At 42.9% G+C, this 12,460-nt stretch overlaps 1 pseudogene; it reads right to left on the bottom strand.

The window, feature by feature from the left end:
* Window positions 1–12,460, bottom strand: part of LOC122551046 (sestrin-3-like) — a 64,721-nt pseudogene that overhangs the window by 41,625 nt on the left and 10,636 nt on the right.

Here is a 12,460-nt window from a genome sequence, read left to right as displayed (position 1 = left end):
AGGGCTATTGCAACCAGGATTGAAACCTTTCTGGATCTGGCAACACCAGATTACTGGAGAGGATCACATGTTACTATGGGGAGCGAGGGTGTTTATCCAAGCAAAGGTAGCCGCCAGATACTGGCCAAACTCCACCAAAGTCATCTGGGGGTTTCCAGGATGTTAGTGGGGGAGTGCCCACAATGCTAACAAGGCCAAAACTTGCCACCAGCAACACTCCCATATTAATGGGAATGGCCGTGTAAACTCTGGACCCAGTTGCATATCGATTATGTTGGTCCTTTCATGGGATGAATGTTCCTGGTCATTGTGGATGCCCAAAGTGGTTGGACCTGCAAAACTTTCATTCAGCAAACTCAGGAATGGCAACTGAGAAGCTGCGAGCATCATTAGTGATACACTGACTTCCGCAAGCATTGGTTATGAGAAAATGGGACATCATTTACCAGTAGGGAATTAAAATATTTCCTAAAGTCCAATGGCATTCAACACACAAGGACTGCTCCGTACTATCCATGTAGTTTCTAAGATCTAGTGGAATGAGTGGTCCAAATATTCAAGACAGGCTTAAAGAAGCAGCCTACAGCACCAACTGAGACCAAACTGTCCTCATTCCTATTTGATTATAGACACACTCCACATGCAAAAATAGGTATAGCTCCAGCAGAGTCACCAATAGGAAGAAAAGTCCGCACCAGTTTAAACCTGATATTTCCAGACCCTAGGGGTGGCAAAATGGCAGCAGGAATGCTAATGCCTCCTCTAAACAAGAGAGAAAAAAATAATTCAGGGGTTGAATTTTGGTGCCCAAACTATGGAAATAGCCTTGTATGGGTACATGGCAAGGTTGATGCAAGGTCAGGTCACATGACTTATAAAGTACAGGTAGATGATACAGTCTTGAACAAACATGTGGATCACCTGAAAGACTACTTCACAAACAGGACAGGAGCAAAATATACCTGGCCCCTCAGAACAGCCAGAAGGCCCAGCAGAAACAGGTGCTCCCACTCCATCTAGTGTCAAGGAAACCTCAGTCTGAAATAGATGCAGCCTCAATGTCGTTGCTGCCCAGATGAAGAGGAGGATGCTCTTCAGACACAGTCTGGACTCAAGACACAAGACAAACCAAGACGAGTCTGATTTGGAAAAACCATACCGGAGGCGAAAGCATTGCAAGAGAAGATACCAGGCTTACATTCCTGGACTTAGGGAGGTCGTGACTGGAACCAGGTCGACCTTGTTGATGATGATACTCTTGATTGGGATTGTTAACCTGGATCAGTGGAATCAATCTGAAGCCTAAGTATATACAAAAACCAGAAAATTAGAATCTCCTCAGTTCAGGCGACTGACTCCAGAAAAAAAGTAATATACATAAAATCAGGACAATAGAATCTCCTCAGTTGAGGGCTCACTGACCTGGCTGGCCACAGCCACTGTACTGTACACTAGTAAGGAAAGGGTGACTTGGTGATGAGACACCCGCTTCTGTGCAGGAAATTTAATTGCCAAGCTTCAGGATGATAAATCTTTGTGGGAGGATGAACTAAGAGAATGCAGTGATGCTATAGTGTGATTTGGCAAGTTGAGTGAGTGGACAAATTTGAGGCAGATGAAGTACAATGTGGATGTATGCGGGATAATCCACTTTGGTCACAAACACAGGAAGGCAGATTATCTGAATGGTAATGGATTCAGAAAGACCGAGGTGCAATGAGACCTGGGTATTCTTGTATAGTCGCTCAAACTGAGTATACAAGCACATCATGTGATGGAGGCGGTAAGTTGACCCTGAGAGCAAGATGATTTGAATACAACATCAAGGATGTCTTACTGCAATTATACAGGGCACTGGTAAGAACGCATCTGGAATACTGTGTGCAGTCTTGGTCTCCTTGTCAGAGCAAGGATGTTCTGGTTTATGGGGGTAGTGCAACAATAGTTTATGCAACGATTCTGGGATGGTAAGTTGAACATTTTAATGAGTGAATTAATTAGGAGCTGAAAATGTGTTGCTGGAAAAGCGCAGCAGGTCAGGTAGCATCCAAGGACCAGGAGAATCGATGTTTCGGGAATGAGTCCTTCTTCAGGAATGCCTGAAACGTCGATTCTCCTGCTCCTTGGATGCTGCCTGACCTGCTGCGCTTTTCCAGCAACACATTTTCAGCTCTGATCTCCAGCATCTGCAGTCCTCACTTTCTCCTGAATTAATTAGGACCATGTTTGCGAGAGTTTGGAAGAATGAGAGGGAAATCTCAGAAACCTATAAAATTATAACAGGACTGGACAAGATTAAAGCAGGAAGAATTTTCCTGAAGACTGAGCTATCCAGAACCAGGTCACATTCTGAGCAGTAGCCCATTTAGGTCCGAGGGGAACAGAAATTTCTTCACCCAAAGAGTGGTTAGACTGCAGAATTATCTGCAGAAAGTGACTGAGACCAAAATATTGAATGTCTTCTCCAAGTTAGATTTAGCCCTTAGGGCTAAAGATATCAAAGGATACAGGGAGAATGTGAGAATGGGGTACTGAGTTGGATGAACAGCCATCATATTGAATGGCTCAAAAGGGCTGAATAGCTGATTCCAGCTGCTATTTTCTATGTTTTTATGAAACATACTTTGATCTAACAATAAAAAGAAAGGAAGTTATTAAATAAGTGAAATTTCAAAGTTAGGATGGGTAATAAACTTGGCCTCTATTATTCTTTGCATAAAATGTTGGCACATAGAATTTTCTTAGAAGTTTCCTTAACCTTGCTTCTCCTAGAGTTTAAATTGATGAATGGTCACCAATTTTGGGAAAGCAAATCTTAGCAGGACTTATACACTTAATGGTAAGGTCTAAGGACTGTTGATGAACAAAGACCTTGGAGAGCAGGTTTATAGCTCCTTGAAAGTGGAGTTGTAGGTAGGCAGGATAGTGAAGGTGTTTGGTATGCTTTCCTTTATTGGTCAAAGTATTGAGTACAGGAGTTGGGAGGTCAGGTTGCGGCTGTACAGGACATTGGTTAGGCCACTGTTGGAATATTGCATGCAATTCCAGTCTCCTTCCTATCGGAAAGATAGTGTGAAACTTGAAAAGGGTTCAGAAAAGATTTACAAGGATGTTGCCAGGGTTGGAGGATTTGAGCTATATAGAGAGGTTAAATAGGCTAGTACTATTTTCCCTGGAGCATCAGAGGCTGGAGGGTGACTGCATAGAGGTTTATAAAATCATGAGGGGCACCGCTAGGATAAATAGACAGACATTTCCCTGGGGTCGGGGAGTCCAGAACTAGAGGGCATAGGTTTCGGGTGAGAGGGAAAAGATATAAAAGAGATCTACGGGGCAACTTTTTCACAGAGGGTAGTATGTGTATGGAATGAGCTGCCAGAGGAAGTGGAGGAGGCTGGTACAATTGCAACATTTAAAAAGGCATTTGGATGGGTATATGAATAGGAAGGGTTTGGAGGGATATGGACCAGGTGCTGGCAGGTGGGACTAAACTGGGTTGGGATATCTGGTCAGCATGGATGAGTTGGACTGAAGGGTCTGTTTCTGTGCTGTACATCTCTATGACTCTGACTATAACTGCCCGCCCTGCACCCTCTCCAAAAATAAACTTTATATTCATCCTTCAAACATGATTTTAAAAATACTAATAAAACTCATTTAGACTTCAGTTGCAAAAAGGAAGAGTACTAATATTTCCAAGCACGTTCACAATCTCTTTTAAACTGATATAAATCAATAAAACTTTCCATAAACTTTCTTTAATGACATTCAAAGCTGCACATAGCTCTTTTAACTGCGGATCAACTACTGTCTTATAAAAATTCTATCCTTTTTGTTTAGACCATGTGATCTGGATGTTTGGGGATGAACTTTATAATCGTATTCTGCATCATTTCAGCTGAGGAGAAAAAACACAGTCAGTAACAAAATAAATAGGAAATCTGTAATAATGTCTTACATGAGCATAAAATCTAGATGGCAAGAAGAACATAGGTAAAAGTAGGAATGAAACAAAAAGAAACCCATTGGATCCCAATAATTTCTGAACAAGGAAATGAACACTCAGTTTTGCAGTTGGTTTTGAAAAATTTCCTTAGTTGCAGAATTAGTGTATCTAACACGAATGGAATATTCTAAAAAAAACTATTTCTTATGCAGTTAATTAACATTTATCATTAAAAATGTGGAATTTTATAATTTCAATGATAAACTAAGCAAAACTAAATATATGATCTGATTTTAGTTGCCTATTTTAACAAATATTAGCTTAGAGTACTTTGGCTCAGTGGTTCACTGCTGCCTCCCAGTGCCAGGGACTGGTGTTCAATTCCAGCTTCAGGCGACTGTGGAGTTTGCATTCTTCCAGTGTCTGCATGGGTTTCCTCTGGGTTCTCTGGTTTTCTCTCAGAAGTGCAAGTTAAGTAGATTGACCATGATAAATGCCCTAGTGTTCAGGGAAGTGTAGGTTAGGTGGGTTAGCTGTGAAAAATCTTTGAGGAGAAAGTGAGGTCTGCAGATGCTGGAGATCAGAGCTGAAAATGTGTTGCTGGAAAAGCGCAGCAGGTCAGGCAGCATCCAGGGAACAGGAGAATCGACATTTCGGGCATAAGCCCTTCTTCAGGAATGAGGAAAGTTTGTCCAGCAGGCTAAGATAAAAGGTAGGGAGGAAATGTGATAGGTGGAAAGAGGTCAAGGTGAGGGTGATAGGTCAGACTGGGGTGGGGGCGGAGAGGTCAGGAAGAAGATTGCAGATTAGGAAGGCGGTGCTGAATTCGATGGATTTGACTGAGACAAGGTGGGGGGAGGGGAAATGAGGAAACTGGTGAAATCCGAGTTCATCCCTTGTGGTTGGAGGGTTCCTAGGCGGAAGATGAGGCGCTCTTCCTCCAACCGTCATTTTGTTGTGGTCTGGCGATGGAGGAGTCCAAAGACCTCCACCAAGTCCCTCCTCCCTACCTTTTATCTTAGCCTGCTGGACAAACTTTCCTCATTCCCGAAGAAGGGCTTATGCCCGAAACGTTGATTCTCCTGTTCCCTGGATGCTGCCTGACCTGCTGCGCTTTTCCAGCAACACATTTTTAGCTGTGGAAAATGCCAAGTCATAGGATGGGTCTGGGTGGGATGATTTTCAGAGGGTCACTATGAGCTTGATGGGCCAAAAAGCCTCTGTTTATATGATAGGCATTCTATGGAGGTCTTGTCCTATGAGGAGCAGTTCAGGACTCTAGGTCTGTATTCAACAGGGTTTAGAAGGCTGAGGGGCTCTCACATTGAAAATTGCAGAATACTGAGAGGCCTGGATAGAATAGATGTGGAAAAGATGAAAGAGAGACTAGGACCCAAGGATATAATCTCAGAATGAAGGAATGGTCCCTTTAGAATTAAGATGTAGAGAACTTTCTTCAGAGAGTGTACAGAATCTGTGGAACTCTTTGCCACAGAAGGCAATGGAGTCCAAGTTTTTTTTTGAATGCATTCAAAGACAGAGATAAATAGGTTCTTGAATAGTAAAAGGATGAAGGGTTATGGTAGTAAGCAGGAGATGGGATTGAGATATCAGTCATGAACATGATTGAATAATGGAGCAAACTCAATGGGCTTGATATCCCAATTCTGGTTCTATTCTTATGGATAAAATCTAATTAGAATCCTTATTTTCATACACTAACTCCAGGACTGTTGCACATCAATGTGACTTCTTCCATGTTGCTCTCATTGCTGGCATTGCACAGACAGAAGTTGCTGACAGCTGGTGCTCCATCTTGGTCAATCTCTGGATTGATGCCACTTCCAAACACAAAGCTGGTCAATGTGTGATAATGAGCTTAAAAGACCATAGCAGGGACCAACTCAGCAAGAGACCAGCTGTTCTCCCCAGTTTTAAGCAATTTCTAAAAATGAAAACATAAAATTAGTTTTTGTTTACTGAAACTATACAATTTTGAAACTTTGAAATATAGTCAGAAACACTCAAAAGACAGACATAGGCAACATAATTGATTCAGAGACTGATTATAAACCTGAAAAGTACAAAGAGGTTTTCATAATTTGAAGATAATTTTACAAATCCAGGTGTAAAATCAAATTGAAAACAACCACCAGAAGCTATTTCTGGATGATTAGCATTAAAGAAAGGGAATTTATATTGAACTTTTATTAAACTGTATGTCTGGTTAAGTGGAGTAAACAAAAGACCACTGTGGTTGCCATATTAAGAAAAGGATATTAATAAAAATGGAAAGGGTGCAGTGAAGATTTACGATTGATACCAGATATGCATGGATACAAATCATCAGAGAAAAGGTTGACTGGCTGAGTCTCTTCTCTCAAAGGCTAAAGAGTTACATAAGTGTATTTAAAATTATGAAAAAATTTAGTAGTGCAGATGCTTCAGCGCTGAGGGGGAGTGTTTATCTAGGAAGCATCAGCATATGATAGGTCACAAAGAAATCTAAGGGAATCCTTAAGCAGTCTATTCTCTCAGACTGGGAGGAAGATGGAACTCAGCAAGGAGAAAGTTAAGCAAACAGTGTTTAACTGTAGCAAATAGATGAAAGGAACTAAATAGCTATAATGTTAGACTTTGATGAGAAAAGATCAAGGAGGTTCAAATGGAGCAAAAACACAAGTATAGACCTAATGGCCAGTTTCAATGCTATATATTCTAGTTAATCCTGCAATCAGACGATCAGGCAACATTCATGGAGAGACAGAAAACTAATGTTTTGAGTCTAGATGATTCTTACGAATTCATAGTGTGAAGGGAGAAGCATTTATACCTCTCACCCACACTAATCTGTTCCCTTCTAAAATTGCTGTACTTCACTCTTTCAGGTCCAACCCTAACTTTGCTATCAAACCACCGGCAAGTGTGGTACCATTGTAATCTGGCACACTGAACATTTCCTTGCAGAGGCTCAATGTCAACTCTAAAACTTCTTACCTCCCCTGGACCATGACCCCACATCCAAACATCAAGCCAATATTGCCAGGACTGTCACCAACCTCATCACCTCTAAATCATCCCCTCCACAACTGCCTCCAACCTTATAGTTGATAGTCCACTTCTACATCCTTCCCAATGTCCATAAAACAGACTTTCCTGGTAGGCCCATTGTAAAGAGCTTGTTCCTGCCCTACTGAGCTCATTTCCTCCTACCTTGACTCTATCCTCTCTCCACTTGTCCAGAACCTGCTAACCAACATGCACGATTCCTCTGCCATATTGAACAGTTTCCAGTTCCCTGGCCTCAACTGCCTCCTCTTCACCTTTAATGTCTAAGCCCTCTATCCCTCCATTCCCTAACAGGATGATCTGAGCACTCTCAGCTTCTTCCTCAACCAGAGGCCTGCCAATCCCTATCCATTACCACTTTTCTCTGCTTCACTGTTTGGAGAAAGAACAAGTTCAATCTCTCCTTTAATTCATCTCACTTCTGCCAAGTCAAAGTAGCAGCTATGGGCACCAGCATGTGTACTGCTTATGTCTACCTTTTTGTTGGGATACCTCTCAACTCTTTTCAACAACTGTTTCAGTGCAACTTCATGCTCCTATTTGGACCTTGAAAAATGTGTTCATTTTGCCTCAAATTTCCACCTCACTGTAACTTTCATATGGTCTATCTCTAACACTTCCCTTCCTTTCCTTGACCACAGTTTCCATTTTGGGGAATAAACTTCCACTGCCATCCACTACCTTCACAACACTAACTCCCATCACTACCTTCCCTACAGCTCTGCACATCCATGTCCTCTAAGGATTCCATCCCATTCTCTCAGTTGCTTCATCTACATTGCATTTGTTCAGATGATGCCACTTTCCAAAACAGCACTGCTGCTATGGCTTCCTTCTTCCATAAAGAGTTTCCCACCCACTGTGGTTGAAAGACCCTAAACTGCATCTGACCTGTCAACCATGCTTCTGCCCTTGCTCTTTCCTATCACTTTCTACATGATTGGGTCCCCCTTATCCCGACTTTCCATCCAAACAGCTTCTGCATTCAAAGAGTGCATTTCAGGTAACTTCAGCAGAATACCACCACCAAACAAATCTTCCCCTCAATCCTCCATTTGTATTTCACAGGGACCCTTTCCTCCAGGACACCCTAGTTCATTCCTCGACTACCAACACCACTCCCCCTCTCCATGATACCTTCCTATGTAACCATACAAGGTGCAACACTTGCCCCTTCATCATCTCCCTGCTCACCATCCAAGGGCTTAAAGTCTTTCCAGGTGAAGCAGCATTTCACTTGTACCTTCTCCAATCTTGTGTATTGCATTCGCTGCATCAAAAGTGGCCTACTCAGTTATTGGAAAAACCGAAACCAGACCTGGTAACCGCTTTGTGGAACATCTCCAGTCCGTACGCAAGCATGACCTAGACCTTTCCATAGCTGGTAATTTTAACACTGCATGCTGCTCGCATGCCCACTTTGTTTATCCTTGGCATACTGCAATGCTTCAATGAATTACAGCACAAACTTAAAGGAACAACATCTCTTCTTCAGACAAGACACTTTTCAATCTTCTGGATTTACTATTGAGTTCAACACCTTCAGATCGTGAACCCACTCCCGTTCTTTTTCCTTTTAGCTTTGTTTTTTTAAAAGCTTTATTTTTTGCATGCTCTGTCAGCATGACCTCTCTCCCCCTTCTCCAATTCCAGAAGAACTGTCTGTTTTTTCCAGGTTGTCAGTTAGACACACCATTGGAATGTGAGAACAGCAGAACAATCACTTAATCTACACTGTCTACACCCTTTCTCCCCCAATACCCAATCCCCTTCCCACCACTGCATAAATGCTGCCCTCTCCACACTTTATGATAATCCTGTGTAACTAATCTGAACCTAACCATTGCTTCCTCTGATTTCTCATCTGTGTTGCCGCTTGGCAATTTTACCCAAAACATTACATTAGATTCCATACATATGCTGACAACAGCCAACGGTACCACATTACCACCTCACTCAGCCAATTCTGATTTCTCACACCACTTATCCAGCATCCAGTACTAAAATAAGTAGAAATGTTTTCCAATTAAAATGTTTGCCTTATGCCCCTTCTTTCTTATAGTTTGAGACTGTAGATTAAACCCATGTGATCTAGAATTTAAAAGAACACAAAATAAGCTCATCGAAATATGGGAAATTCTTACAGGTTTTATAGGGGAAATCTGAAGAGATGCTTCTCCTGATTGGGAATTCTTGGGGTCTTTAAACACACTGTCAATTTCAGAAATTAAGTGTCAGCCATGTAGGAATGAGACAGAGATATGTTTCCAAAGACTTGTATATCTTTGGAATTCTCTACTGCATAAAGTTGTGGATATCACTGGATATATATTCAAAACATCAATGGTACTCTGGGAATTTGGGAAAATGGAAATGGGTTGAAATGGAAGATCAGCCATGACCTACTTGAATGCACAAGCACACTCAAAAGGCATTCTCCTACTTCTATTTTCTATGTTCTTGTACATCCACTTTGTTAGAGGACCCAAACTAAAATTGTAATTAATCAATCTTAATTCAGTTAGATATTTGCAATTCAATTTGTTTGGGAGTATCTCCAGTGGGGTCAGTGGAAAGGTTTACATTGGTTTGTTGTTCTAAAGTTTGGTCAGTGTTGCTAAGAAAGCTATGACTATCGAGAACAAAGAACAAAGAAAATGTACAGCCCTCTAAGCCTGAGCTGATCCAAATCCACTGTCTAAACCTGTCGCCCAATTCCTAAGCATCTATATCCCTCTGCTCCCCACCTACTCGTGCATCTGTCCAGATGCATCTTAAAAGAATCTAACATGCCTGCCTCCACTACCTCTGCTGGCAATGCATTCCAGACATCTACCACCCTCTGGGTAAGATACTTGCCCCATGTATCCCCCTTAAACTTTTCACCTCTTGCTTTGAAAGCGTGACCTCTTGTTATTGAATCCTTCACTCTGGGGAAAAGTTTATCTACCCTGTCTATACCCTTCATGATTTTGTAGACCTCAATCAGGTGCCCCCTCAAATCTTTTTTTACTAATGAAAACAATGCTAACCTATTCAACCTCTCTTCGTAGCTGGCACCTTCCATACCAGACAACATCCTCATAAACTTTCTCTGCACCCTCTCCAAAGCGTCCACATCCTTTCAGTAATGTGACAACCAGAACTGTACACAGTATTTGAAATGTGGCCAAACAAATATCTTGTACAATCTTAACATCACCTGCCAGCTCTTATACCCAATACCCTGACCGATGAAGGCAAGCATACCATGCCTTCTTGACCACTCTATCCAATTGTGCAGTAACCCTCAGGGTACAATGGACTGAATTCCCATATCTGTCTGCTCATCAACTTTTCCCAAGGCTCTTCCTTTTACAGTATAATTCACTCTAGAATTGGACTTCCCAAAATGCATCACCTCACATTTGCCTGGATTGAACTCCATTTGCCACTTCTCTGCCCAACTCTCCAGTCTATCCATATTCTTCTGTATCCTTTGACAGTCCCCTGTGCTTTCTACTACTCCAATCGTCATGTCATCTGCAAACTTGCTGATCATACCAACAGTGCCCTTTTCCAGATCATTTATGTATATCACAAACAACAGTGGTGTTTCTCCATTTTGAGAAACTCCCTTCAACTACTACTATCTCCTGTTGCTCAACCAGTTCTTTATCCGACTAGCTGGAACACCCTGCACACCATGTGCCTTCACTTTCTCCGGTAGGTTTACCATGGGGAACTTATCAAAAGCCTTATTAAAGTCTACAGCCCTTCCTTCATCTATCAGCTTGGCCATTTCCTCAAAAGAACTCTCAAGTTGGTAAGGCATGATCTCCTCCGCACAAAACCATGTTGCCTATTGTGCAGGATAGGGGACTCTGCGACCCCCATCAGGCACTCTGCTTCCCTTCCCAAGAACAAAGACACGGAGGAGTTCGTCCAAAACTATTTATTCAATTCTGCAGAACCGGGTGTTACCTCAATGGCTTCCCACGAGGCACACACACAGATTGTAATCCCCGCACGTTATATACATGTAGGAGTGGGCTGGGCCTTCTACTGTCTCAGCCAATGAGTGTTAAAGTTCCCCACTGTCCTCCTGATGGATGAGATTATTTGGATATTCACCCAGCCAATCAGTGTTCGAGTTCCCCGCTTCTCCCTTATATGGATGATGACGTACAGCCGTGGTTGTGGGCGGTCCCTCAGCCACGAGGAAAGCTGTTTCCATTGTTCCATTCATGAAAATCTGGGGGAGTGTCTGCTCGTGCTTACTACAAGGTAGAGAAGACTAAAACGGTGGCTTTGTACTTACTATGTGCTTACTACAACAGTTAATGATTTAAAAATTACACCACCCCCTACAAATCCCCCGTGTCTTTTCTTACGGTTTGTAATTTTTAAACTGGGAGTTTCTTCTCCAGGGCGTCCAATAGCTCCCGAGCTTGTTTATCAAGCTGCCCGTCTCTAATGCTACCCCCGCCCAAGAGGGATTCAGACTGTTCTATCTCGAGGTTCATCCTTTCGACCTGCCCATAAGGAACATCCCTCTTAGTAAGGGCGGTTTCGATCAGTCGCTGAGTTAACCCCCTGGCGCAGGGAATGATGCAACACCCGAGGGCAGTTAGTACCCCTGCCACCACTATACATGAGACGAGAAAGGAAACGACCACCCCCTTCCATTTACCGAACCAAGCTTCCAACCAACCCGTGAGGCCAGAATCGATGCCCGAGTTTTCGGCGAGTTCATCCGCCAATGTGGTGAGCCCATCCAGGGCGCGGGTGATGGACCCATCAGGGGCTGTGTTGTTGGGGATGAAAGTGCAGCACTGAGTGCCTATCATGACACAAACACCCCCCTTCTCTGCTAACATCATGTCCAGGGCCAACCTATTTTCCCACGCCATTCTGCTAGTGGCGTCTAGTTGTTCTGCTATTCCCTTCACTGCATCCCGAGTATAATTAATGAACCTCTGCTGATTGTAGTAAATATAATTAATCCAATCCACGTTCTTATTGATGGTAACCCACCAGAACAGTGACGACTCAAAACCCGCCGCTATCTGGTTCCTAGCCTTGTATTCATCAGGAACACCCCTGGGGACCCCTATGACATCTAAATATATATTATCATCAAAAGAGGTCTCCAAAGCTCTCTCAGTTCTTCCACTGGAACGGGGTTGCTCTTGTTTTTCGAATGCCACGGTGAATAGGATGGCCAATTGAACGATTGCACAAGTGCCCGCCCATTTTTGGGGCAGGGTCGGTCGCAGAATCCTCCCACCACAGTACCACCAGAGGTCTGCCCTAGGCACATGAATGTGGGAGTAATTCCTGCCCCCGGTAGTTTCGTTGACCCGCCGAATTGATCCGCTGCACTTGTCAAATGTCCCCACATCATTGTCCCATTGTGGTCCCGTCCCGTGAGGAAAATTCAAACTTAAGGGTCGACAAGTGGGG

The sequence above is a fragment of the Chiloscyllium plagiosum genome, unplaced genomic scaffold (assembly GCF_037043375.1).
Source record: "Chiloscyllium plagiosum isolate Xiang-an unplaced genomic scaffold, Cpla_swu_hap1 HiC_scaffold_6, whole genome shotgun sequence".
Taxonomy (NCBI): Eukaryota; Metazoa; Chordata; class Chondrichthyes; order Orectolobiformes; family Hemiscylliidae; genus Chiloscyllium; species Chiloscyllium plagiosum.
This window is presented reverse-complemented; position numbering and strand designations above follow the sequence as displayed.